The sequence below is a fragment of the Trachemys scripta genome, chromosome 5, assembly GCF_013100865.1.
Source record: "Trachemys scripta elegans isolate TJP31775 chromosome 5, CAS_Tse_1.0, whole genome shotgun sequence".
Taxonomy (NCBI): domain Eukaryota; kingdom Metazoa; phylum Chordata; order Testudines; family Emydidae; genus Trachemys; species Trachemys scripta.
Genome location: NC_048302.1, coordinates 71,218,503 through 71,245,464, shown reverse-complemented (window position 1 = coordinate 71,245,464; position 26,962 = coordinate 71,218,503). Strand labels below are relative to the sequence as shown.

At 43.0% G+C, this 26,962-nt stretch overlaps 1 long non-coding RNA gene across 3 annotated transcripts in view; it reads left to right on the top strand.

Moving 5' to 3' along the window:
* The window catches only part of LOC117877565, a 41,811-nt gene extending 18,941 nt beyond the window's left edge, over positions 1-22,870 (top strand). The window contains exons 3-7 of one of the 3 annotated variants that reach the window (XR_004645758.1): positions 12,820-12,922; positions 13,705-13,792; positions 14,417-14,616; positions 17,553-17,695; positions 21,776-22,870. This is a non-coding gene — a long non-coding RNA (uncharacterized LOC117877565). Of the gene's footprint in view, positions 1-12,819; positions 12,923-13,704; positions 13,793-14,416; positions 14,617-17,552; positions 17,696-21,694 lie in introns of all 3 variants that reach the window. The other 2 variants (XR_004645757.1, XR_004645759.1) reach the window with 2 other exon arrangements.
* Positions 22,871-26,962: the final 4,092 nt, after the last annotated feature.

The following is a 26,962-nucleotide window of genomic DNA, read 5'->3' as shown; positions in this document are numbered from 1 at the left end:
GAAAGGATGCCACAAGGACTGTTGTTTTGGGAGCCTCGGGAGTCTGCGACAAAGCAAATCTCTGGGCTGAATATTGCTCCAAACCAATATGGTAAAAAGAGTTAAAAATGGAGCTCACAGCCGCCAAAATTCTACGCATCTCTTTGAAACAGATCAAATAATTACATTTGCAAGCCAAATGTTTCTTCAACTTCATGGGGTGCTTAGGAGAGAGAAGAGAAAATTAAACTCCAGCTTCAGGACAGGGGCTACTGTGCAGGCCTTTTCCCACTCTCATTGAAAGCAGAAATCCCATGGACTTCAGTGGGAGGATCGGGCCCTACATACGTGCTGGCGCATCCTTAGGTGGATTTTAAATGCCTACATGACATTAGGAAGTGGGACCAACGTGACTATAGCAACACTTCAGACATTAGTAAGTAAGTATATTCATAAATCACATTTTCCCCGGGGAGTAGTGCCTAGCTGAGGTTCTACACTTTTTTAAGGTGTATTTTTATTCAGGAATGTAATGGTCGCTTTACAGAACTTTATCGAATACATGAAATGCTTTCAAGTATCAGAGGGGTAGCCGTGTTAGTCTGAATCTGTAAAAAGCAACAGAGGGTCCTGTGGCACCTTTGAGACTANGAGTGAATAATCCTGCCTCATAAACTGTGTATTTTATTAAATTGGGGTTTTAACATTACACAGCCTCCTTCCAATGCAACAGGAGTTTAAACTACCTTGTTTGGAAATCCTGACCGCTTCAAGCAATATATGGTTTGCAGAATTAAACCCCATTTGTGTTCAGAATCCTGTGAATAAGGGGCTTGATCCAAAGCCTGTTGCAGTCTTCTAGGTGACTTCAGCGTTCTTTGGATCCGGCCCAAATGTATGAAGAGTTTTTGGGAAACCTGTCGAAAGCATTTCATAAAAAGCAACAGAGGGTCCTGTGGCACCTTTGAGACTAACAGAAGTATTGGGAGCATAAGCTTTCGTGGGTAAGAACCTCACTTCTTCAGATGTCTTGCATCTGAAGAAGTGAGGTTCTTACCCACGAAAGCTTATGCTCCCAATACTTCTGTTAGTCTCAAAGGTGCCACAGGACCCTCTGTTGCTTTTTATGAAATGCTTTCGACAGGTTTCCCAAAAACTCTTCATACATTTGGGCCGGATCCAAAGAACGCTGAAGTCACCTAGAAGACTGCAACAGGCTTTGGATCAAGCCCCTTATTCACAGGATTCTGAACACAAATGGGGTTTAATTCTGCAAACCATATATTGCTTGAAGCGGTCAGGATTTCCAAACAAGGTAGTTTAAACTCCTGTTGCATTGGAAGGAGGCTGTGTAATGTTAAAACCCCAATTTAATAAAATACACAGTTTATGAGGCAGGATTATTCACTCAAAACTCCCAGTGAAGTTTCACATGTGTGCTGAATACAGGATTGAGGGTTATTTGTTAGTGAGACAATGGGAGTTTTGCTATTGATTTGGTAGAGGGATAAATGGGCCCTATTTCTTTTCTCACACTGGTATGAGGACCCGCTCCTGACGTTTTTATTCAGGCAAGAATCATGTAGAAGTCTGCGTGATGTTTGCTTGAGTAGGCACTGCAGGAAATGGCCCAAAGTTATTATAAATAGCAACATTTCAGTAGAGGGATGAGTGGGGAACAAACATTTTTGTAACAGGCAAATGGATTGTGTAATTAGATGGTTTCCTGTGCAGTGCATTACACATGAAAATGGTGATGAATATAACTTTTTACTCTGGATTTTTTTTGAAAGCGTTCCATTGCCACTAATAGCTAGATGTCATTTAAAATTATAGTTTGCAAAATTCACAAGAATGTGCTACAAAGTAGTTGTTTTCAACACTCTTTTAAATAAGAGCAAATAGACTATTTACGCCAACGTCTTCATTCACTAGCTTCTTCTGCCTACACTGCGCTCACGAATCCAAGCTGAGGAGTGAAAAAAGTCATATGTCTATTTTAACAATCTCCCAAAAGATCACAGTGTAAATTTACTAGATCGTCTGTTCCAATCCTGAATTGGACACATAATAAAAAGAAACTTTTTCCCCTGTAGATTTCTTACATGAAAAGCCAACTACAGCCGCAAAGCAAAGCAGACAGGGCCGTTTCGAGCCGCAGGTGGAAATCCCAGTGAGTTTGTGGTTACAGACTATGGGGCGCGTTCCCAATAGTGAGTGGAAGGTTTTTAAAGAGGCCTTTCAGTGTAGAGATGGGGGCTGTATTTCCTATCTAGTAAACAGCTTAGGATTTAGCCCGAGAAAATTTCGCAAATATTTCAGCTACATGCCCTTTGGGAAAACACTTGGATCCCCTTGGCAGCACCAATTCTTGAACCAGATCTGCTCAGCTACATCCCGACTAGAGTCAATAAAGTAAAATCCCCTGAGCAGCCTGGAAAGCAGTGAGTCCAGGTACTAATATTTCAGCCCCAACCTCACCACCTTTCAATTAAAGAGGAAACAGCTGCGTTTGAAGCAAGGAGCATGGGAAACGCGCTTCTTTCTGTCATAATACCCTTCTGGATCGCGAGAACGCTGAGGAGGGGCTCGTAATGAGGAAGGAGTCTCAGGCCCAGCTGATACTGCCAGTGCGCAGAGCGGTGGGACAACTGGCGCGACGCTCTTGGCTCTCCTCGTCCTTTTTATCGTTTCGGGTGGTTAAGCTCCTCTCGATCCTGCTCTTATTGTAGTCGACGGGAGTTTAGCAATGGATTTCATTGGGAACTGGATCCGGCCCAGTGACTTTACGTTCAGAAAAACATCAAAGAGTGAGTGATAGGCAATGTGGAACACACATGGGAAGCTCAAAAGCCTTTTCTACCAAAACGTGTTTCGCAGTGTTTTTCTGTTCTTCTCTCTCCACCCCTCGCCCCCCCCCCCACTTTACAATGGGAAGGGAGAGGGCTCTAGAAACAATGATACGGTAGCGGGGCTGTTCACAGACAAGAGACAGAGAGAAAACCCTTCAGCAAAAGTATTTGCATTAACTGAGCAGGGGAATGTGGGGAGGAAGTGCCAGTTTCCTTTCTCCCTCTCAGGGACATACATACCAACAGTGAAACCCAGTGAACGGAGAGGACAGATTATCAACCGGTAATAATCATCAAACATGGTGACTTATTACCTTGTTGGATCCCTTTGGATATAACCAGTCTCCACCTTGACCCAGTACTAGTCCCCACCCAGCAGTCAGCAACACCAGCCAGTCCTCAAGCTAGCATCGGCCCCCAAATCCAGCACCCTCAACCAGCCTGACACCCAACACCAGCACGCGTACCAGCAGCCAGCACTCCATGCCCTGATACCCCACCAGCTCCTGATGGAACCTGATAGCCCTATACCCAGCTCTAGCAACCCCAGGAGACCTAAACCTACCCCACCTATCTATTCCACAGCAACAGTCCCGCCAGCACCCCCACTCAGCACCAATATATGACCCACAGTTACTTGTCATGACCCACAACCTATTGCAGGATTAGGATGGGCCATGGTAAAAAACTGCAGGGGGCTTTTGGGATTCCACTTGGAACAAGAACCCCCAGTTTGAATGGTCACAAATAAAATTACTTCAGAAATTCCTCTTATAGAAACATAAAGATTAAAGTTGCATTTCAGTATGGAACTGGGGATCCGTATTGACATAATAAAAGCACCAGTATTTCAACTAGCATTTGTTATATAGACTCTATAGATCATATTAAGTGTATTGGAAGGGAAAGCTAGTGTATTTGTTTTGCTGTAAGTCTGAGATATGGTAGTTGGAATAGATCACTAGAAACCCAATTGTCTTTGATCTGAGGCCCCAGTACTCCAAACACCTCCTCCACACATGCTTTCACTTCCAGCAGTGAATGTCTCTCTGAAGTCATTGAGATTGTTCACCTGCTTAAAGATAAGCACCTGTGTAAGTGTTTGCATCATAGGGGGCCTTTGAGACTATAGCTATATTCCTTGATATAATCTAAAAGAAAGGCAGAACCTGCACTCCTTTATATACCACTGAAGCAAATAGGAGTTTGACTTGACTAAGGAATGGCAAATGGGGCCCAGAAGCCTTAACTAAAAGCAATTTGAATAAAATCTTCCCTCTGTATATGATACATAGCCTGTCAAATATATTTAAGTAAATATTATAAAAGTCTGGGATTGGTGCTGAAAATGCAAATCTCATCTCTTTAGCAGTTTCCTCGAATATCTACAGCTACTCAATATAGGAGGTCTTAGGAGACAAATGAAAGGAAGGGAAGAAACTTAGAATTATGGTCAATTCATTTAATGTCCAGAATATTAACCTGCCCTCTGTAAAATTAACCACACAATATGTAATCATTCATAATGAACAGAATTGTCTTGACTTTTAAAAGACTTTTCTCATTAAAAAAATCCTTGTAAAAATGTTATTGATCTTAATATGCAGAAAAAAATCATAGCCAGCAACTCTTTAATAGTCTATGTCATTTTTTATTAAACATTTAGAGATTTTCAGAACAGGATTCAGTGATTTTTATAGTGGATTGATTAGATTTGGCAGGATATTAAAATGTTTAAAGTTATAGCTTTGAAGAGGTTTCTTTATGTTTCTGCATTAATAGAAACATCATTTACAAGGGAAAATATTTTCTTCTGTTTCACTAAAATCTTCCACAAGGGCCTCATCCTATTTCCTCCACTTGAGCCAATGGGAGTTTTGCCATTGACTTCAAAGAGAACAGAAGGGAGCCCCAATTTTGGAAGAAATGACCAGCAAAAATTGGGCCTCTTCCTCACAGAGTAGTATCATTGAAGCTAGCACTATATTGCACTTACTGAAGTTTCAGTAAGTATTCCAGGCCTGTGATACTCAATTTTAGCCAAAACAGTTTTAGAGTATGTGCCAACCAACTTGGCATTTCACCTTTGGGGCAATATATTTGTAGCAATTTTAAATATTTGTTTAAAATCTTTATTCTAATCTCTGCACTATCCAAAAACTAGAAGTCAGATTTACCAGCAAGCTTATGTTTCTGCATGATAAACAGGGAGCCCCCTGAAGTTATCAGCTAATAGCTTAATGGACACCCAGGCCTCATAAAAAGGACTGAGAGAAACCTGAGTGAGGTGGAACCACAAGCAGGCAGGAGAATGAAAAGAGCTGTATAAATGCTAAGTAGTATCATAATCTCCAATATTATCCCCAGTTGTTTAGATATTCTATAGTAAGGAGTGAATGCTGACACAGCAGAACACTGTTCTTACGCTTTGTTGCTCTGGCTTTTCTGGCAATGTCATTATCAGACTCCCTAGCATTTCCTTCAATTTTTGGGTGTCTGATCTATTTAATGCAGTTTATCTTGTGTCCTTCACCCTGAGAAGTGGAGTTTTTTTGTGGAATGGTTTTTAGTCTGCTTTGATACAGGATTTAGGATTATCATTTTGAAACATGTACACTCATCCATAAATTTCCCAGGCCCTATAACCAGAGATTCCTAAATTAACCTACTACAGTATGACCCCATCTACCATGTGCTCTGCATGTCCTGTATGGTACTAAATTATTTTTGCTTCCAGTGAAATTATTGGGCCTGATTCTCTTCTCAGTTATGCTGGTATAAAGCAGAAGTGACTCCAGCAAAGTCAACACTGTTACACTAACATAATTAGTGAAAGTAAGAAGTGAACCAGGCTCATGGACTCCATCCCTTGTAGGAGTGGATCCATATTGAGCACATTTAGATTGGGGGATTTAGCCATGTGTTAATAGAAGGCAGGAAGAAGGAAAATGAGGAAAACATACCAGATAGCATAAGAAATGGTGCCCAGGGGATTACAATTGTATACTAAGGAGTACATATCCATATATTAGTAATAGTTATAAGGTAATGAGTTTATCTGATGTAGCCTGAGTGTATTATACACTGGAGGAATAGGGTTGGTTCTTCCTATATTGCATTTCTGTAGAGAAGAATTTATTTGAGGGTGTATCTAATAGGTAGGGCCCTATCAAATTCAGGGTCCATTTTGGTCAATTTCACGGTCATAGGATTTTAAAAATCATAAATTTCATGATTTCAGATATTTGAATTGGAAATTTCATGATGTTGTAACTGGTAGATGTCCTGACTGAAAAGGGTGTTGTGGGGGGTTACAAGGTTATTGTAGGGGTGTCACAGTATTGCCACCCTTACTTCTGCACTGCTGCTGCTGGCAGTGCTGTCTTCAGAGCCGGGCAGCCAGAGAGAAGTGACTGCTGGCTGGGAGCCCAGCTCTGAAGGCAGTGCTGCCACCATGGTATGGTATTGCCACCTTTACTTCTGTGCTGTTGCCTTCAGAGCTGGGCGGTTGGCCAGCAGCTGCTGCTTTCCGACCACCCAACTCTGAAGGCAGTGCAGAAGTAAGGTTGGCAATACCATGACCCTCTTACAATAAGCTTGCAACTCCCACACAACCGCTTTTTGGGTCGGGACCCCCAGTTTGTGAAACACTGTTTTCCCCCTTGAAATCTGTATAGTATAGGGTAAAAATACATAAAAGACCAGATTTCACAATCCGGGGTGCATTTTTCACAGCCATGAATTTGGTAGGGCCCTACTAATAGGAGAGTCTGATAGCCCTAATCACCTCTTGCACCCTATATTAGAACTTAAAATACAAGATAGCACAAGCTCCCAACTACCAGTTTAACGACAAAGATCACAACCAAGTTTTCTTGGGTTGTACAATTTCAAGTATCAGCTTATTTGTTTTACATTTAAAAACTGGGTTTTTTTTCCATAAGTACAGAATGCCAGCAGGAAAAGAACACAATATAAGCATGATATCCTGTGATTAGATTAATCCATGTGCAGAATAAACTCTTAGATGATGAGATCTTTTAATATCCTTTTCCGTATTGGACTTTTTGTTTGGATGCGGTTTTCCTGATGTGTTCTAGTAACATGTTTAGTTAATTTATACCGTGTGTGTGGGTATGGTTAGACAGTTATAGATATAAAAGTTATATCTACAGACTCACATCCATCCATACACTCATGCATAGTGTCTGTCTGCCAGTCCTAATTAAGTAAGTGTGAAATCTCCCACAGCAGAATTGGGCAGTGAAGTAGGTTTGAAAGAATGCTCTAGATCCTGTTGACTTTACAAATGGAGATAGCAATTTCAGTCACTGATGAGGGACTATAGGATCCAAAGAGTGAATTTCAAGTTTAAAGTCACTTTTACAACAACAGCAATAACAACAGTTCCAGCCTATTTCAACTAAATGTCTTCTCTTTTTTCCAAAAAGGATAGTTATTACCATCTAAATGACTGTCAAACAAGGGAGTGGGGGAAAGGAGGCTCCTTTTAAATACTCTGTCCAGCTAATGGTAAAGGGAAGAAGGAATGTTGTTAAAATAAAAACCTTACTTAATACTTTACATTCCAACCAACTGGTCCTACTTTTTGGTATCTTTAATAAAAGGATTTTTAATGGTATATTTGCCATGGTACTAAGCAGGCTGAGGTCTCTGTATGCCAAGCCCCACACTTCGTTTAAAATTGTTTAATGTTGGACAGTGACTGGGTTATGTTAACCTTTAGCTTACATAATGCATCTAAATTAATACAACAGGAATCACAAATTCAAGGCAGTGATAGCAAAGCCCATAGATCTGATGAAGATGCCAACAAGAAGGGTGAAGGTAGGAACAGCTCAGGGAAGTGGTGGAAGGAACAGTCCTTAGCCTCCTAAAAAAGGCTCTCTGAGCTGGAACCCAAAGGAGAGGGCAGGCCTGGGCTCCTCTATCTCTCCTGCAGACCAAGAGGGAAAGCACAGGCATCAAGAGTAAAAGAGGCCAAGAACTCTGACTTCGAGACAGAGACGGAGGGAGAGCTTACAAGCCATTAGATTTTTGGCTTGTTCTTTGGACTTTTTGGTTTCCCCTGGAAGGGGACTGGACTGAGATGTGACCTGGTCAGAGAGGTAGGCCACGGAAGCAGCAGACTGTTGTGGAACCAGGATGGATAAAAGGGGTGCTGGAATGCAGAAACCCTGAAATACCACATCCCAACATGAGGAGGCACTCTGGAGGTAAGAGGCAAAGGACAACAGGTGGCCAGGATTCCATACCCATAATGAGATGCATTTACTGCGGGGGATGAGCAGGTAAAGAAGTACCCTCACAGCATTGCAAGGAATGTGGCAAGCTGAATGATTTAGCAGTGTATGCAAGAGCAGAGGAAGGTCCTAGAAAGATTGTCAGACCTTTACAAGAAGGGGATGGCATATCAGACAGTGGTGATAATATTATGACTCTCTCCTTGAGTCCAAGAACATATCAGGTTCAGGCTGTCAGAACTGGAAAACAAGAAGGGACAATGCCAACCTCTGTGTCTGCAACAATGTTAACAAAATGGTCAGTGCAATTTGATAGCAGGGCCTCTTGCACTCTGAATAGGGAAGTGTTATTTACCCCTTCACATAACGCAAGAACTAGGCATTACATAATGAAATTAATGGGCAGCAGGTTTAAAACAAAAGGAAGTACTTCTTCTCACAATACGGAGTCAACCTGTGGAACTTATTGCCAGGAAATGTTGTGAAGGCCAAAAGTATAACTGGGTTTAAAAAAAAATTAGATATATTCATGGAGCATACTTCAATCAATGGCTATTAGCCAAGATGGTCAGGGATGGAACCCTATGGTCTGGGTGTCCCTAAGACTTTGACTGGCAGGAGCTGGGACTTGATGACAGGAGATGGATCATTTGAAATCGCCCTGTTCTGTTCATTGCCTCGGAAGCATCTAGCCACCGTCAGAGACAGGATACAACCCTAGATGGATCATTGGTCTGACCCTGTATGGCTGCTTTTATGTGATTCCACAGGGTGAATTGGATTCAAACCCACCCTAAGAGTTCAGGTGCAATTTAACAGTGGGACTATTGGAAAATGCGGTAGCAAATTTCTTTACCTTCAAGTAAAAGGAGTAGGGCTGTCAATTAATCAGTTAACTCACGTGATTTACTCAAAAAAATTAACTGCGATTAAAAAAATTAATCACGATTAATTGCACTGTTAAACAATAGAATACCAATTTAATATTTATTATTACATACTTTTGGATCTTTTTCTACATTTTCAAATATATTGATTTCTATTACAACACATAATACTAGGTGTACAGTGCTCACTTTATATTACTTTTGATTACAAATATTTGCACTGTAAAAATGATAAAATAAATAGTATTTTTCAGTTCACTTCATACAAGTACTGTAGTGCAATCTCTTTATCCTGAAAGTGTAACTTACAAATGTAGATTTTTTTTGTTACATAACTGCACTCAAAAACAAAACAATGTAAAACTTTAGAGCCTACAAGTCTACTCAGTCCTACTATTTGTTCAGCCAATTGTTAAGAGAAACAAGTTTATTAACATTTACGGGAGATACTGCTGATTGCTTCTTATTTACAATGTCACCTGAAAGTGAGAACAGGCACTCACATGGCACTGTTGTAGCCGGCATCGCAAGATATTTACTTGCCAGATATGCTAAACATTCATATGCCCCTTCGTGCTTCAGCCACCATTCCAGAGAACATGCTTCCATGCTGATGATGCTCGTTAAAAAAATAATGTGTTAATTAAATTTGTGACTGAACTACTTGGGAGAGAATTGTATGTCTGGTTCTGTTTTACCCGTAGTCTGCCATATATTTCATGTTATAGCAGGCTTGGATGATGACCCAGCACATGTTCGTTTTAAGAACACTTTCACAGCAGATTTGACAGTATGCAAAGAAGGTACCAATGTGAGATTTCTAAGGATAGATACAGCACTCAACCCAAGGTGTAAGAATCTGAAGTGCCGTCCAAAATCTGAGCGGGACGAGGGGTGGAGCATGCTTTCAGATGTCTTAAAAGAGCAACACTCTGATGCAGAAACTACAGAACCTGAATGACCAAAAAAGAAAATCAACCTTTTGGTGGTGGCATCTGTCTCAGATGATGAAAATGAACATGCATCGGTCCACTCTGCTTTGGATCGTTATTGAGCAGAATCCATCATCAGCCTGGATGCATGTATTCTGGAATGGTGTTGACGCATGAAGGGACATATGAATCTTTAGCGCATCTGGCACACAAATATCTTGTGATGCTGGCTACAACAGTGCCATGAGAACACCTGTTCTCACTTTCAGGTGACATTGTAAAGAAGACATGGGCAGCATTATCTCCCGCAAATTGTAACCAAACTTGTTTGTCTGAGCGATTGGATGAAGTAGGACTGAATGGACTTGTAGTTTCTAAAGTTTTATGTTGTTTTATTTTGAATGCAGTTATTTTTTGTACATAATTCTACATTTGTAAGTTCCACTTTCATTATAAAGAGATTGCACTACAGTACTTGTATTAGATGAATTGAAATATATTAATTTCTTTTGTTTTTTACAGTGCAAATATTTGTAATCAAAAATAAATATAAAGTGAGTACTGTATACTTTGTATTCTGTGTTGTAATTGAAATCAATATATTTGAAAATGTAGAAAACATCCAAAATATTTAAATAAATGGTATTCTATTATTGTTTAACAGTGTGATTAATCACGATTATTTTTTTTAATCGCGCGATTAATTGCAACTAATTTTTTTAATCGCTTGACAGCCCTAAAAAGCAGTACTTGATTACAGTGGACTAGTATTCAAATTTTTGGGAGTTGATGCCCTGCCTGACAAGGAGCAAGTCAATGATTGGCAAATTAAAGGCCCGCTTTTGAGATATGGCATTCCTGACATTGCATTCACTGACAACAGACCCCAATTTGCCTCAGAAGAATTTAGGAAATTTTCACTCATAAGGGAGTTTGACAACCATACACTTCCCCAACATACCTGCAGAGTTACAGTACGGTGGAATCAGCTGTGAAAATAGGTAAGACACTGTTACACCAATGTTTCTTCTGGTTCAGACCCTTTCTTAGCAATTTTGGCTCACAGGAATACCCCATCACAGGGTTGTCAAAACAGTCCAACTCAGACACTGGGGGGGATGAAAGACCAAAACCCTGCTACCAATGAAGGGAGACCTGTTGCATTCAGATAGATGGAGACACTGCAGAAAGGAGATGGCCAACAATCAAACAGGTACTAGAGTATGACAAATCAGCCAAGGACCTATTGGCTCTAGAGACAGGCACTCCTGTGAGGATCCAGCCATTAGAGAGACACCAGAAGGAGTGGACCAGCAAAGTTATGAGGGGTGCAATGGCAAATGATCCAAACAAACAAGAGGCACTTACAAGACAGCCGACACACCATTGAAAGTAAGCTTACAGAGATCATCACATAACAGAAACAACCATCTGTATGCCAACTCCAGAGAGTATGCTGGACTCAGAGACAGGAAGACAGAGATTGGTCACTCCCATTGTGGTCCTCTATTGAACAGGCCAAAGTATCTCAAATACTATGCAACCAGCTGAGTCAGTAGTAAAGACAAGACTCCAACTCAGCTATGTGCTAGCAATCTTAAAGGGACAGGGGTGGGGGTCTTCTCTTTTCAACGTTAAAATATTTGTAAAATAGTGAACATGTATCATGATCAGTGAAACTGGAGTCAAAGTGCCCATGTTCCCTGAAGGGATAATTATTGACATGACACCAGGAAAACAGGGAACCCCAAGCGTCTGACTAGAAGCAGCTCAGCCACGTGGACAGAGCAGTCCAAAGGGCTTAATAAAGTTCCACTTGTTCTACATAAACTGCATTCAGCTTCACCCTCTGCTAAAGAAACATCCTAGGACGGTAAGTGAGGAAGGGCATGATTTCCATATATTTCATCTTGAAATATAAATGTAATTTACTTAGCAGTATTGGGATTTTCAAAAGTGTTCAACATTGGCCTAACTCTGCTCTCATTGAAGCCAACTTGAGCTTTACCATTGATTTCAATGGGAGCAGAGTTAGGCCTATAGTGTGCACTCTTGAAAATCCCACACGATCCTTTTTTTGTTTTACAGGTTTGCTATTAGATCCAACAGCTGAGATGACTAAAGAAACAAAACATCTAAAAACTGGGTCGCATCAAAGGATCATGGTGTTGCCCTCATGGTGATGCTGCCTATTATAGGCTCCATATGTTCTGATGCTGTAGCTTTTTTATACTGCGTAATGTCCAGACACTTCTTGGATGTTCATACTAAAATAATTTTCACCCAAGGAGAATTAAAAGAATCACAGAATGTTGTACACTGTTGTCCTTACTTGCAAAAACAAGGACTGTAGAATCAGGACTAGCAAGTTAAGGAAAGACCATTAATAACTGAATATCTTCTTTTGAAAAATGACAAAACCAAGAGATGATGCTTTAAGATTAATAAACATGAACAATTTTAATACCAAATGTGAAAAATGCAAAATTGCTTTAACAACATTTAAAAACTAAAAAATATGATACCTTCTCCTTGTAAGTCGTTAAAAGGAAAATTCAAAGTCCTACATTCCTTGGCTTACATTGTAGCTCTTTTCAAATTAATGACATTTTGTGTGTTTTTAAATTTACAATTTTGTATTTAAAAAAAAAAATCACAAATTCTACTATGTTTTGTATTGTAGATGTCCCAATAACTATAATATAAGCTGGTAAATGAAATCTGCTCATAATAAATATTGTACTGTAAAATCCAGTGCATGCAATGTAAAGGTTCCAGTTCTGTATCTTTTGAAATCAATAACAAAACTTACAAGATTAGGAAAGTAATATGATTTATTTTATTTAATAAAATTAATACTCATGTCATTCACATCGTTTGCCTTATTCTATTCATTGTTCCATAGATAAGGTGTCTATTGCAATATCAGCTGTCACACACTGAAAACGGATACTGCTATTAGTAATTTGCAAAGGAAAATCTACACATTTTTTGCAGTTTGATTTCTGGTGAATGCTGTCTATGGAATAAATAGACCAAACAAATATAAACAACACAGGAAATCCATAAAAAAATTCCTGAATTTATTTCAGATGTCACATAGCCACATGTATTCATATAAACTATGAATTCAGATGGTTTTCTGGTAAGTAATAAACTTTCCACATTAACCTCCTTTTTAACCAAACATATATTACTTTACAAGTGTTATGCCAACTAAGCCAAGTGGCGGTTCTTAGTAAATTAGCATAATTGGATTAGTTTGAAATGGTAAGGTAGGATAACTCTTGGTTTGGGGAAAATTGTGTTTCTAATTAAACTGTAAGGGAATGGGTTGCAGTTTAATATGTTGATTTTTTAATGTCAAAGTTTGCTAATATCCTTTTTTATTATCCTACCTTTTCCTCATGAGCTGAGTGGCAATACATGAAAAAAACTATCAATTGGATAAAGTTACAAACAGCTGCAGCACAAATCTTGTGTCAGCAGCTCTGTAGAAAATTAAACTGTGTCTGATGGGGGAGGGGGGGGACACACGCAGTCTGTATTTTGCTCCAGTAATGACTAACTTTTGTACTAATGTCAATTTTTTCATTGGAATAGGAACAATCCTCTACCTTCAGTAAATTTACAACATCCTAGCAGAGTCTTGTGAATTAAGTCAAGTTTTTCCCTTCATTTTATTATCCAGAATAAAATGCCATAGCTTTTAAATATATATGGACAAAGATGTTTGTATTTTCCCATGCATAAATGTATATAACAGAGTGGGTATTCTGTATCTATATAGCTCTGAATATACGGGATTGGATTTTCAGAAGTGGTCAGTGCTGGCCCTCATGTACTTTGATGGGAGTAGACTTAAGTCAACATTGTGGGTAGGCATTTTCAAAAGCACTCAATATGTATGTGTATATAGTACAGTATACAAAAACTGTTAAAATAAAGTCTGGTCTAGGGCCCAATATTTGCTGTACAAGGGAAGGCTAGATTTGGGAGCCCAGGTGTACTGCCCCTGTAAAGTCCCGAGCCCAGCTCTATGGGAACACTCTGAACAGTAATGTGTAGAGGGACAAAGAGCGTGGCTAGAGGATGTATGAATTTTCTGCTCCTCTAACCCATGTAGGGTACATTGGGGCTGCAGAGGCTATGGGTTTTGAGGTCAGTGGGGAGGTATTTATTTGCCCTAACCCCCCAAAAGGTACCCAACACACAGCTTATTACTAAAAATGGGTGGTGGACTTCTGAATTTTATCCCTGCCCCTGGGTGTGCTGAATCTGTGCATTCCCTAAATACTCTGGCCCTGTCCTCATCCCAGCCAGCAGTGCTCATTGTGTGGGCTGTGCTAGCCATCTCCAAACACCTCATCAGAAAAGGGATTGAATAGATAATATAAACCCCAGTTACTAAAGCCAATCATTAGAATCTGTTAGCTCAATCATCATTGTGTTTGACTGGCTTCATATGTGACTCCTTTCCATTTCCTCCCTCTCTACAACAGCTCCTGCAACACCACCAGTCTTCAGATGTGTAACATGGATTGTACCCACTTCAAACAATCTAAAACCTCATTTATAATTTTTCATACAAGGGGCCTCACTTTAAAACAAGCGCTGCAGGCAAGAAGGTATTTGGCACACATCTTCGGTTCCCTTGGTGGACAAGAAAGGACTACAACACAAACACATCTAATGTGATAAGGTAAGAGAAGAAGTCAGAAAGCTTACAGGAATCCAAATTGTCCAGACACTAGAAAAATTAAATCACCCAAATCTAGGCTCAACAGAGCATGGAAATATGATGAAAAGCAGGGCTATTATTTTCAGTGAGGTTATAGAATAAAACTAGGAACATATTAAAGGGATCTGACTGAGTAGCATTAGAAGAAAGGATCTGCAAATGGAACTGGTAAAAGTAAGAAAGGGGATTCTAGGTGCAGATCAAGATTCCTGCACCAAACCCTTTGTTGCAATTACAGCTGGACACAATGAGTTGTAGAGACTCGTCAGTCCAACACTTTTTTTTCTATTCATGAACTAGCTACTGTTTACCAACACTGATTTTTACTTTATGCAGAACAGTGTCCATCTATGCAGACTCTTTGGGACAACTGTATCTATCCATTTGAGCAACTTCAGTCAGTATAATATTAACAATGTTCTGAAAATGAAATGATCCTGGATGCTGATAAGGAAAGTTTGCATTGCTGGAGAGGCACAAAGTAGCATGAAAGCTGTTCTAACTGGGGATTCCCATGATGTGGTTGAAGCCCCAGTTGTCATGGCACTACACTAGCCTCTCCTGACTTGCCTGGGGGAGGCAGTGTGCTGAAGGCAAGAGGGGCATGCCAGGATGGGATGGAAAATGGATAGCACATGCTACATTCTGGTGATATTGATCCCAACGGGGTTGTTGAAGCTGGCATAAGTTATAACAGTCCTGGTGTGGCTCTGATTTACACTGGGGGTTGAATAGATAATAGAACAGACTGGCCCCTGATCTGGGTGTTAAGGGAACACAAAGATGAGTCATTTTCCCCCCACCACCTGTATCAAATATAGCATTGGTACAGCTTTAGATCTGGGGCTTAAATTCCAATTCACTCATAAAATAGCACACTGATGTGGAATTGCTTTTTCATTTCTTGGTGCCTATGGACAGAGGGCTCTGGGCATCTTAAAAATAGGAGTTAAATGCAAATAGTTAAAAACAAGGCAGCATGACCTTAGGATCTTGACAGGACAGGGACAGGTTATAAAATCCATTGATAAATTTGTCATCTTAACTTCCACCCACAATCACAAACAAAGCACAATCAAAATTATCATGAGACTGGTAAGATAAGTCCTGAGTCATGCTTGGCTACTTCCACTTACAAAAATCTCCCTTGCTGCAGATTAAGCCCATTACTTCTTGTCCTGGCTTCAGTGTACATTGAGAACAATTTATTGCAGTCCTTAACATATTTGAAGACTGTTAACAGGTCCCCACTTTTCTCAAGACTAAACATGCCCACTTTTTTTAGCCTTCCTCATATGTAAGGCTCCGTGTTTGTCACAGAGCTCACAGAAGTCATGGATTCCATGACTTTCTGTGACCCCTGTGACTTCTGCAGTGGCTGGTGTGCCTGGCCGGGGACCACCTGAGTAGCTCGGGCAACCCACAGGCCAGGTGCACCGGCCATTGCTGGGGCAGCCTCAGCCCTGCCTCCCCGCCCCCTTGCAGCAGGAGTTTGGGGAGGAGGGCTCAGGGCCGGGGGTTGGGGTGTGGGACAGGTTTACCGCAGGGGCAGGGCTCTCCAGATGGGCTACAGGAACTCCCCTCCCTCAGCTCTTAGCTCCATGTGCTGCCTCCACCCGCAGGTACCGCCCCCGCAGCTCCCATTGGCCACGGTTCCCAGCCAACGGGAGTGGCAGAACCAGGGCTTGGGGCAAAGCAAAGGCAGCATGTGGAGCTCAGGAGCCAGGTAGGAGCCTTCCTCAGCCCCGCCAACCCTCTGCCCCAAGCTCCCGCGCCACCCCCAGGACCGCCCCCCTCCTCCGCCCGAGCACCCACAGCACCATCCTAGGCCACACACCTCCAGCATCCATGGTTTCCCCAGGGCCATCTCCCCCCCTACTAACCTCCCCCGCAAGTTTTAGTCAGGGGTAGACAGTAAAAGTCATGGACAGATCATGGGCTGTGAATTTTTGTTTACTGCCCATGACCTGTCTGTGACTTTTACTAAAAATACTTGTGATTAAAACATAGCCTTACTCATAGGTCAGATATTCTAAGCCTTTTATCATTTTTGTTGCACTCATATAGACTCTCTCCAATTTGTCCACATCTTTTCAGAATTGGACACAATACTGCAGCTGAGTAGAGCAGGACATTTACCTCCCATGTCTTGCATACAACAGTCCTGTTAATACAGCCCACAGTAATATTGGCCTTTTTTGCAACTGACTCTTGTTAACTTATTATCAACTTGTGCTCCACTATAACCCCCAGATCCTTTTCAGGTGTACTAACACCTAGCCTGTTATTTCTCATTTGTAGTTGTAGTTTTGTAGTTTCCTTCCTAAGTGAAGTATTTTGCACTTGTCTAGTGAATTTCATCTTGTTGATTTCAGACATATTCTCCAATTTGTTGGGGTTTTGAATTCTAATCCTGTTCTCTAAAGTGCTTGCAACCCCTCCCAGCTTGATGGCATCCACATATTTTATTAGCACACTCTCCACACCATTATCCAAGTCATTAACAAAGAATATTGAGTAGTATCAGACCCAGGACAAATCCCTGTGAGACCCCACTAGATACACCATCCCAATTTGACAGCAAAACATCAATAACCACCGATATGAACTGGGCCACATAGCCTCCTTAGGTGTAAATGATACTAGTCTGATCTGCTAGCATTTTACACCCACTCTGTACAGGTGAAAATAACTTCACAAGCTGCAAGACAGCGGGAATCAAGCCTATTGATTTCAGTGGATTTACTTCTGAATTAAGTGTATGTGAGAGAAAAGGCAGGCCCACAGCTTAGTAGTTTAAATCCTGCCAGGTCAAAAATCACAACAAGGTATTACCAGCAGATAGCTAGCTAGTCAGTGGCCTACTATGTGAAATGACTTTGGTGGTTTCCGCCCAGTTCCAAGACGACTAGTCTCATCAGAACAACTACCACCACAGCTGACACTAGACAGACACTTGCTGGCCATCTCATACAAAGGCCTGTCACATATCCAGGGCGGCAGGAAGCAGAGGATGTCAAATAATAGACTTCTTCTCTAGGTAAGTACAGTTTCATGAAGGGATTTTTGTTTGGTTATTTTTAAAATAAAAGTCTCCTCACCGTGAAAGTAAGGCTGAATAATAAACACAAGTGAGACACTATCGTGTGCTGAGGAATACATACAAAGAGCTGGCTCTCACCTCTCAATGAGTGAAACACTGACTCTCCTATTCCTTCCAAAGCTAAACCCAGATTGTGTCTCTGAGTGAAGTCAACTATATACACTAGCTCCACCTCTAATAACCAGAAACCTGACTATGATAGGGGTCAGTTTTATAAATAATCTCTTCCATATTTGAATCGAGAGAGAAGCTGTGGATCAGATAAGGTTTTTAAATTTACAGAAAGGAGACAACAAGGAAAGGAAAAGGAGGAAAATATGGGGGCCATGCTAGGAAATAATGTTGACCTCTCCCCCCCATTCAACTTACCATATCCCAAATTAGGGACTGGTCCAATATCCATTGAAATTATGGATCTCTTTGCAGTCACTTCAATGGGCATTGATATAGATCCTCAGGCCTTGTCTACACTACAAGGGGAGATTGATCAAAGTTATGCAACTTCAGCTATGTTATTCATGGAGCTGAATTCTATGTACTTACATCTACTTACTGTGGGGTCCACACTATGCTATGTCGACGGGAGACACTCTCCTGTTGACTCCCCTTGTTCTTCTCATTCAAGTGGAGTACAGGACACACAGGAGAGCGATCTGCGGTCGATTTAGCGGGTCTTCACTAGACCCACTACATCGACCACTCATGCATCGATCGCTGTGTGTCAATTCCCCAGTAAGTGTAGACAAGCCCTAGAGAGTAATGGGGAAAGAATTGGGACGGGGAAGGAGAACAAAAACAAAAGACAAAACAGAACTTTCCCTTGGATCTTTCTAGGACAGGAACTACTTCATGTCCTTGTAACAGGGCAAGCTCCTCTCCCACCCTCAGGTCCCTCACAAACAGTCTTGGAGACCTCTTGATTGTCAATACGTCTGTGTGTTTTTATTTGTTACCTCCATCAAGCCACCATCACAATCCCTATGCAGTTCTTGTATCTACAGTGTCCTTCAATCCTCAGCCCTATCTCCAAGAAGAGCCAGCACTCTCACCAGCCAGAGCTCTGACTTCTCTTCAAATCTGCTAACCCTCTCTCTTCCCTTTGCACTGCCTTCCTGTGCTTTTTAATTACCTTCTCAGGCTAATTAGGCCCTTAGCTCATTAAGTCTTCCACCCCTCAACCAGGGCTTCTCTAGGTGAACTAATTAGTGCCTAAGTGACCAGAGGGCAGGATCAGTTGCTGGCTCTAGGAGGTCAGTGTTAGGGTTTGTTGGCAAGAGACTGGGAGACTCACATAGTTACTGACCATGTTGTACCTGTTGTGAGAATAATACAGTAGAACCCTAATTTTATGAACTAATTGGGGATTGAATTCATAGAATTAAAAAGTTCATAAAATTGAACCTTTCAAAATTACAATAGGTACAGTGCATAAATTAATTGATTAGTTGTTTGGTTAGAGTGTACATAATACATGGTAACAAACATACGCAGTATGCCTGATTTTAATTTGTTTGAGAAAACTGTCTCTCCGGTCTTTGCTACCAAATTTCTCAGTCCTTTGAAATCTGTGATTGAAGGTTGGCTGAAGAAAGGAAGTCAATTCTGGCAACAGGAAGAGGATTTTGGTGGAAGAAAAATGGTTCATGTAACTGGTCATTCGTAAGAATGATGTTCATAAAATCAGTGTTCTACTGTATTTCCAGTCCTGGAATGCTTTCTTGTAGAGGAAGAGAAAAGTAAAACAGAACTCATTACTAGCCATGGGTGAAATGGAGACTATAAAGAAGAACAGTCAAAGGATCTGATCCTTCCTGTGGTTGGAGAGCCTTGCTCTCTGCCCACTCTGCAGTATGGCAAATCCCATTGCCCAAAGGCGTGGAGCATCCAGAACTCCACAGCTTCAAGCCTCCAGATTATTCTCAGTAACTTGCCCCCTTCCTGTGTGTTTGTGCACTAGGGAATAGCATGGCCCTGTGTAAAAAGGATTGTCTAAGGCTGCACGAAATCCTCTCTCATTGTCATTCTGCACCACTAACTGCCTGCAGAAGAAGAAAATCAGAAACAAAGCGAGGAGATAAAATGAGCAGAGTGAGACTGTAAAAAGCCACCTCTTCACTCTGATGTGGGTTTTCTTCCTCACTAAAGGCTCCCTCTACCCTTCCACTCTAAGTAAAGCACCTGGCAAGTGCATGCTCTGCAGATGGCCCAGCACCCGTGCACACAGAGAACAGCCCTGTGTATCTGGCATGTAGCTGTTTCAGTTTCTTTCTGCCAGCCCACAGAAGCTTTCCCCCCTCTTTTGCTCCCTTTGTGGTCAGCCTTATCCTCTGAGATGTAAACTAGAAAAGCAGATGTGTAATCTGGGAAATTTTCAAACATTCAGCTTGTAAAGAGCAAGGTAGATGAACTAAGCTCTTTAAGAGTTCGATTCAGGAAAATACTTAAGCATGTGCTTAAGTCCCATTGACTTAGGGAAGGCAAAAGAGATTAGTAACTTCAGTGGGTCTTAAGCACGTGCTTAGGTGTCCTTCCTGACTAGAGATGCCTACCTGAGTCAGGGCCCAAGTTTGTAATGATACTACTGTGGAACTGAAAAAGAACTTAGAGTGCTTACTGGATAGTGGGTAAGTCAGGTAGAACCCCACTCTAGGACAGCATTTAAGCACACTTGTAAATGCATAGTTTTACAGTCAGAAGAGATCAGTATGATCACCTAGTCTGTACATAAAACAGGCAATATAATTTCTCCCAGCAATTCCTGTATCAACCCTACAACTTCTGACTAAGTTAAAGCCAATCTATCAGAAAGGTATCCAATCTTGGTTTACAGATTACAAGGGTATGTCTATGCTACAGTATAATCCCAGGCTCAGACTCAGGCGTAAACCCCACCTCCCTTTCTCTCTATAGACAAATCTCTCAGACTTGGGCTGGGACCTAGGACCCTGTAGGGTGAAGGATCCAAGCCCAAGTCAAGCCAGAACCCAGGGCTCAAGCTCTATTGCTTTGCAGTGTAGATGCAGCCCCTCTTGACTCAGGTCCTGGGAGTCTGCCAATAGTATCCCACTACTTCCTTTGTCCTCTCTATCCCAAGAATCTCCAGTCAGCTCAAGTAAAAACAGAAGCAACCCCTCAGTAGCAGCTCAGTGAGTCAGCGTTAACTCTTCCATTCTCTTCTGACCACTGAACTGCAACCACATCACTGGAGAGCCTTCTGTGTTCGCAATGGAGACTGAACAGAACAAGCCTTTTGAAAAGCACACTGCTTCATGGTCATGGGAGCACAGCCAGACTCGCTGACATTGTACCTGTTTTATGAGGAGTGTAACTGGGTGCTGGGCACTGCACCATTTCAATTAGAGGTAGTCCATAGGAGACAAAAATCACTTGTCTCAACAACTGGGGTTTGAATTTTTGTCCAGAAATGTGTTCGGGTGGGGAGGAGGAAGGCTGTGGAATTGGGTGTGTTTACATGCAGCCATAATAGGTTAAGCCACATATAAGCTAGAGCAGCTTCTTCTCAATTCCCTCATGAATTGTCACCCTCTCTTGGGTACAGATAGCTGCAAGCTTTTCCTGAAGCAGGAACTCCAGATCACTTTGTGGGGAAGGTCATATTTTCCTGCGCTACCTCAGTAGTTGACCAGCCCACTCCACTCCTAGATATGCTGTTCAGTCACTATATGTTTGACTATTTTGGCTGCATATGCTGCAGGTTTCCCCCACCAGCAGCTTGGAATAACAAATCCCTTTGCCAATAGGGCACCACAAGAACAGTTAAGTCCTCCAAAATGTGGAAGGCCTGAAATGATAGAAACAGCTTGTATAGCAATGCCACTGACTGCCGCCCCCATCCAACTACTGATGCAACTGTTATAAAATAAAAACAGCTTTGAATTTTTAACCTTTCCCAATGTCGCTGCACTTCTTAACCAGGCTGCGTCTGGAGAGATTCTGTCAACTAAAGCATCCCTTTCACAGTAGATTGAAGTTCAGTTTTGCAATGTAACATTTTAGGTCCTTGAGTTTCCACAAGAATTATTTCTGTGCTCCTGCACTGAGCTATTTGAGACAATTACCTTCTGTGTCCTGTCCTATTGCAAGCACCTCGTCATCTACTGGCTGCTGTACCTCCACAGCTTTACCTCCATGCAATACAAGCCTGGCCCATTGTAAGTTCACAAACTGTTCCAAGAGGAATCATTTCCATGACGGACTTATGGTTGAAGTTCTGGAGAGGGCCCACAAGCCAGTCCAGTCCAGTCCCAGAAACAGAGGGACTTGCAACTGGAGCAGGGGCATGCTGAGAGGCAAGAGGAAAGGCCGAGTCTGGCTGCACAGCATGAGGACATGATTTCAGTGTGGGAGCACGCACTTGCTACATAGTTCCTGGAACAGGAAGGGCAGCTAAGGGAGGAGGACAGAGCTCAGCAGAAAGCTGGTTGAGTGGCTCCTCTCAATCACAAGTGCAAGAGTACTGACGCCTGCTGCCTCTCCAACCTCATGGCCTAAGTCCCCTGTGATGTCCCTCAGTCCAGAAATAGCATGGAAAAGTCCATGACTGTCCATGCAATCAGTCCCCATGAGTGGCTGGGCAGGGCAACTAAACCCCATGCAATCCTCTGTCTTGACCCTCACTCCTGTAGATGCCCCCCTCCCTTGGTGCCAAGTGCACAGAAAATGGGGAAGAAGGGAAAGGAGAACGGGGGCCGGGGACATGCAATGGTAGGGGGTTTCTGTCATGTTTGCCATTGTTAATGCACATTTTTGTTGTTGTTTTGGAAGTGTTCTGTTGTAATTGGTATTTTGGTGTTGTAATGACAACTGGCCTGGCAATGGATGAATGTTGTACGGCTTTAAACATAGGTTTATAAATAAAGCTTTTTATGTTATCAAGAAAGTTTATTGCTATCACTGCATCTCATCATGCAACGTGTATTTAAAATAAAGCTAAACACATGATCAGGAACCATTAGGCATTAGTAAGTAGACACTATTCCTCCATAAAGTTAGGTACAGCAATACACACTTCAATCACTTCCTTATATGAACCCATTCAGTGAATCATCCCCCACCCCTCACCCCCATTTCATGTTAAATCATAAGTACATTGCAATCAAGGCCTCCCAACCACTGAACTCCCCCCAAAGAAGTTAGCCCCATCCCCTCCACAGGCATGTTCCTAGAGGTACTATTCACCCTCTGCCATTGTGTCATACAAGTCCATAATGCGGGACCATAAAGCATCCCTGATTCTGTTGCCCAGGTGCATCCAGCTCCAGCTCTGGTAGGGGCACTTTTTGGCTGAGTTTACTGATTCAGCAGTCCCTTGTTGTCACAGTTCCATTCAGGAGGAAGTTACTCACCTCTGGTTCACAAAGATTGTGAAGAACATAGCAAGCTTCAATAATGCGGACAGCATTGATGACACTGGAATCCAAACAGGGCTGTAGATATCTCCAATGGGATTTCAATCTGCCAAAAGCACATTCAACCACCATTCGGCACCTGCCAAAAGTGTAATTAAACTGTATTTTGCAAGGGCTTCTGAAATCAGGGTACAATTTCATAAGCCAAGGCAAAAAGGAGTATACAGGATCTCCCAGAACAACACTGGTGACAGTAACTCCATTTATAACAATGTCATTTGGTGGGAATAGTGTCCCAGCCTGTCCATGAATAGACTCCCAATTGGCAAAAAACCCTGGCATCATGAACTTTCCCAGTGCAGCCCTTGTTGACATTCATAAATCAACCTCTGTGGTCCCCAAGGGAATAGCATGCTTTGTGGTTTGTGTACTTCAAGGAGCACATGAGAAGGCAGACTATGGGCACATGAGTCCCATCAATGGTCCCGGTGCAGTTTGGAAACATTCTCTCAAAGCCAGCAATTACCTCAGGAATACCTTTTATGCCTAGCACCCTGGAGTAAACCACATGCCTGATTGCCGCAGAAACCTTTGCCATCACTGTACCCACAGTAGACTTCCCAAACTGGTTGACAATGGACCAGTAGCAGTCTGAAGTAGCCAGCTTCCATACAGTCATAGCAACCTGCTTCTGGACCGGCAAGGGTGGCCTCCTGAATGTGTCTTTACACTGGAGGATGGGAGCAAGCTGCTTACAAAGCTCCAGAAGTGTAGCTTTCTTCATGCGAAAGTTCTGGACCCACTGCTGGTCATCTCAGGTCTGCATGACAATGTGATGCCACCAGTCTGTGCTTGTGGCCCTTTGCCAGCAGCACCAGTCTATGTATGGGAAATCAGCGACTATACCAAGTGTAACAAGCAGTATCAGCCAATGAGAGTCTGCCATGCCCGGGGAACTCCTCCTACTCCATCCAAAGCTCTGTCAGGTGTCTTTGGTGGGACAGAAAACACTGCTGAAATGTCCACCAGAGCTTTTGTGAAGCTCTTCCCATTCCCTGACACAGGAGTGAAAGTGCAAACAAAGGAATTTCTTGAAAAGGGATCTCCTTCGTGTTTCTTGGAGGGGGTGTTGGTGGCTGATCAAACTTCCTGTAACATGCAGGGTGAGCAGTAAAGTTTTCCCACTGTGCACCACAGTCAAAGGCCTAGAGCAATCACATTTCAGGAGGGCACTAGGGTATGGGATATGGTTGGTTTGACTCAGGTCTGCATGCTGCAGTGTGGACACCAGAGCCCCAGGTTCAAGTCCAGGTTAGAAAATTCTTAATGTAGGGTTAAGAATCAGTGTAGACGCTCAAGTCCCGGGTTCTCTAACAAGGTTTAGCTAACTCAAGTCCCACTAACCCTGGGCTTACATTGCCAGGTAGCCATACCCTAGGTGACAAAGAACCAACCACCTCCCAAGTAAATTGTTTCAATGGTTAATTACCCTCACTGTTAATGTGAGCCTTATTTCCAATCACACAAGAAACACCTTGAGGCAGATGAGCAACCACCACCACTTTCTAGGTCCTCTCACCAACAGAAGAATGAAGTCACTTATGAAAATCCAGCCATCGCTGCCAGTCTGCAACTGTTTCAACAACACCTCATGGTCTATATTCTCAAAGGCTGCTGATAGGTATAAAAGAATCAGCATGGATACTTAGTTCCTTTCAATTGTCAGCAAGAGGTCATCAGTCTTGCAAAGTGATTGCTACAAAGGTCTCCTTGTAACTTAAAATTCGCTTTGCTCTGTTTTTCAGAAAGAAATGAGGACAACAGGAAACTGGGAACTCAAGGCTCATATTTGCATTATTGGGGACTTTGCGTGATCAGTACAAATGGACTGAGGAAGTTAGATAAAATGACAATCCCATTTCCATAGATAAAAATGAGGATAATATTTGTCCTTCTGATTTTATGCTTCCCAATATAGTATGCATGGCTTTTAGTTGTTTCAGAAACCTCTCAGAGCTATAGGGCCAAATCTGAGGTCTTTAATCAGTGTATCTTCAAAGGGAGTTTGCATCAGTGAGGAACAAGTAAAAAAATTATTAAGCATCTCAGACTTTGCCTCATAGTTAGTAATTCCAAAGAGACAACACTTCCCCACTGAGTAGATGTTTCAGCAAGTTGGTGTCTTCTTTGAACTCAGTAAAGATATTCTGGCCTCACACATCTTACATGCCACCAAGTAGCATCTCTGTGCCTCAGTTTCCCCCTCTGTAAAATGGAACTATAATACTTACTTACTTTCTTAAGGATTTTATGAAGGTAATTTGTGCAGCCCAATGAGATCGCGAGATGGAAGCCTGTATGTAAACACAAGGTATTGATATCATTAGTGTTGGGTCAAAACCTAGAGACTTTATTCAGTTTGTACTCAGCCCCTACTGTCAAGACATACAGGTTTTAATATCCATGCCATAGGTGCCAACTTTTCCTGGCGCCAGTGGGTGCTCAACCTCCCCTCCCCCAGCCCCGCCCCCTCCTACCCCTGCCCCGAACCCATTCAACCCCTTCCCCAAAGTCCCCGCCCCAACTCTGCCCCCTCCCCGCCCCTATTGGACTCCTTCCCCAAATCCCTGCTCTGGCCCTGCCTCTTCCCCGAGCACACCGCGTTCCCCCTCCTCCCCACTCCCTCCCAGCGCTTGCCGCTGCAAAACAGCTGTTTCATGGTGGCAAGCGCTGGGAGCTAGGGATAGAAGAGGAGCTGTGGAGTGCTCAGGGGAGGAGACAGAAGTGAACCGGGGTGGGGGGGGCGTGGGGAGCTGCCACCAATTTTTCCCCGTGGGTGCTCTAGTTCCAGAGCACCCACAGAGTCGGTGCCTATGATCCAAGCATTAAGACATACACTCTGGTTAGTATTTCTGTCAGATAAGGCAGCTTGCCTCCAATCTTGCCCCCTGAAGCACCATCCTTGCCTCCCTTGCTTTTCTGATTCCCTTCATTCAGACTCCATTATCCCTGCTCCCTCTTATAAACCTCCCCCCAAAACCACTACCAAAGACTTTAGAAACTCCACAGAGGCTCCCATCCCTTCAGTGAGCCTTACTAATCCTATCTGCTTCCAATGAGCTTGGACTCCACAACTCTAATTTCAGTGTCCCATGGACCCTCACGACGTCCCAGCTCCCCTATTTCTAGGGTTACCATACGTCCAGTTTTTCCCAGACACGTCCGGCTTTTTGGTAATCAAACCCCCGTCCGGGGGGAATTGCCAAAAAGCCGAACATGTCCGGGAAAAATACCGGCCGGGCACTTCCCCTCCCGCAGCTGCTCTGCTCCTCCCCTGACTCTTCGGCTCTGTTTAAGAGCCGCGCTGCCCGAGCGCTACCGGCTTCGGGCAGCCCCCATGCCTCCGGACCTCAGCCGCTGGCCGGGCACTTCCCGTCCCGGGCTCCAGCTGCTCTGCTCCGGCAGCTGGGGTCCAGAGGCACGGGGGCTGCCTGAAGCTGGAGCGCTCGGGCAGCTCGGCTCTTAAACAGAGCCGAAGAGTCAGCGGAGGAGCAGTGCAGCCGGAGCCCGGGAGGGGAAGTGCCCAGCCGGGGGCGTAGGGTCCAGAGGCACGGGGGCTGCCCGAAGCCCGAGCGCTACCAGCTTCACGGTTTGCCGGGCAGCCTCCAGACCCTGCGCCCCCGGCTGGGCGCTTCCCCTCCCGGGCTCCAGCTGTGCTGGAGAAGCGCCAGCCAGGGGCACAGGGTCTGGGGACTGCCCGGCAAACTGTGAAGCCGGTAGCGCTTGGACAGCCCTTTTCGCGTGGCTGGGAGGGAGGAGGGGGAGTTAGGGTGGG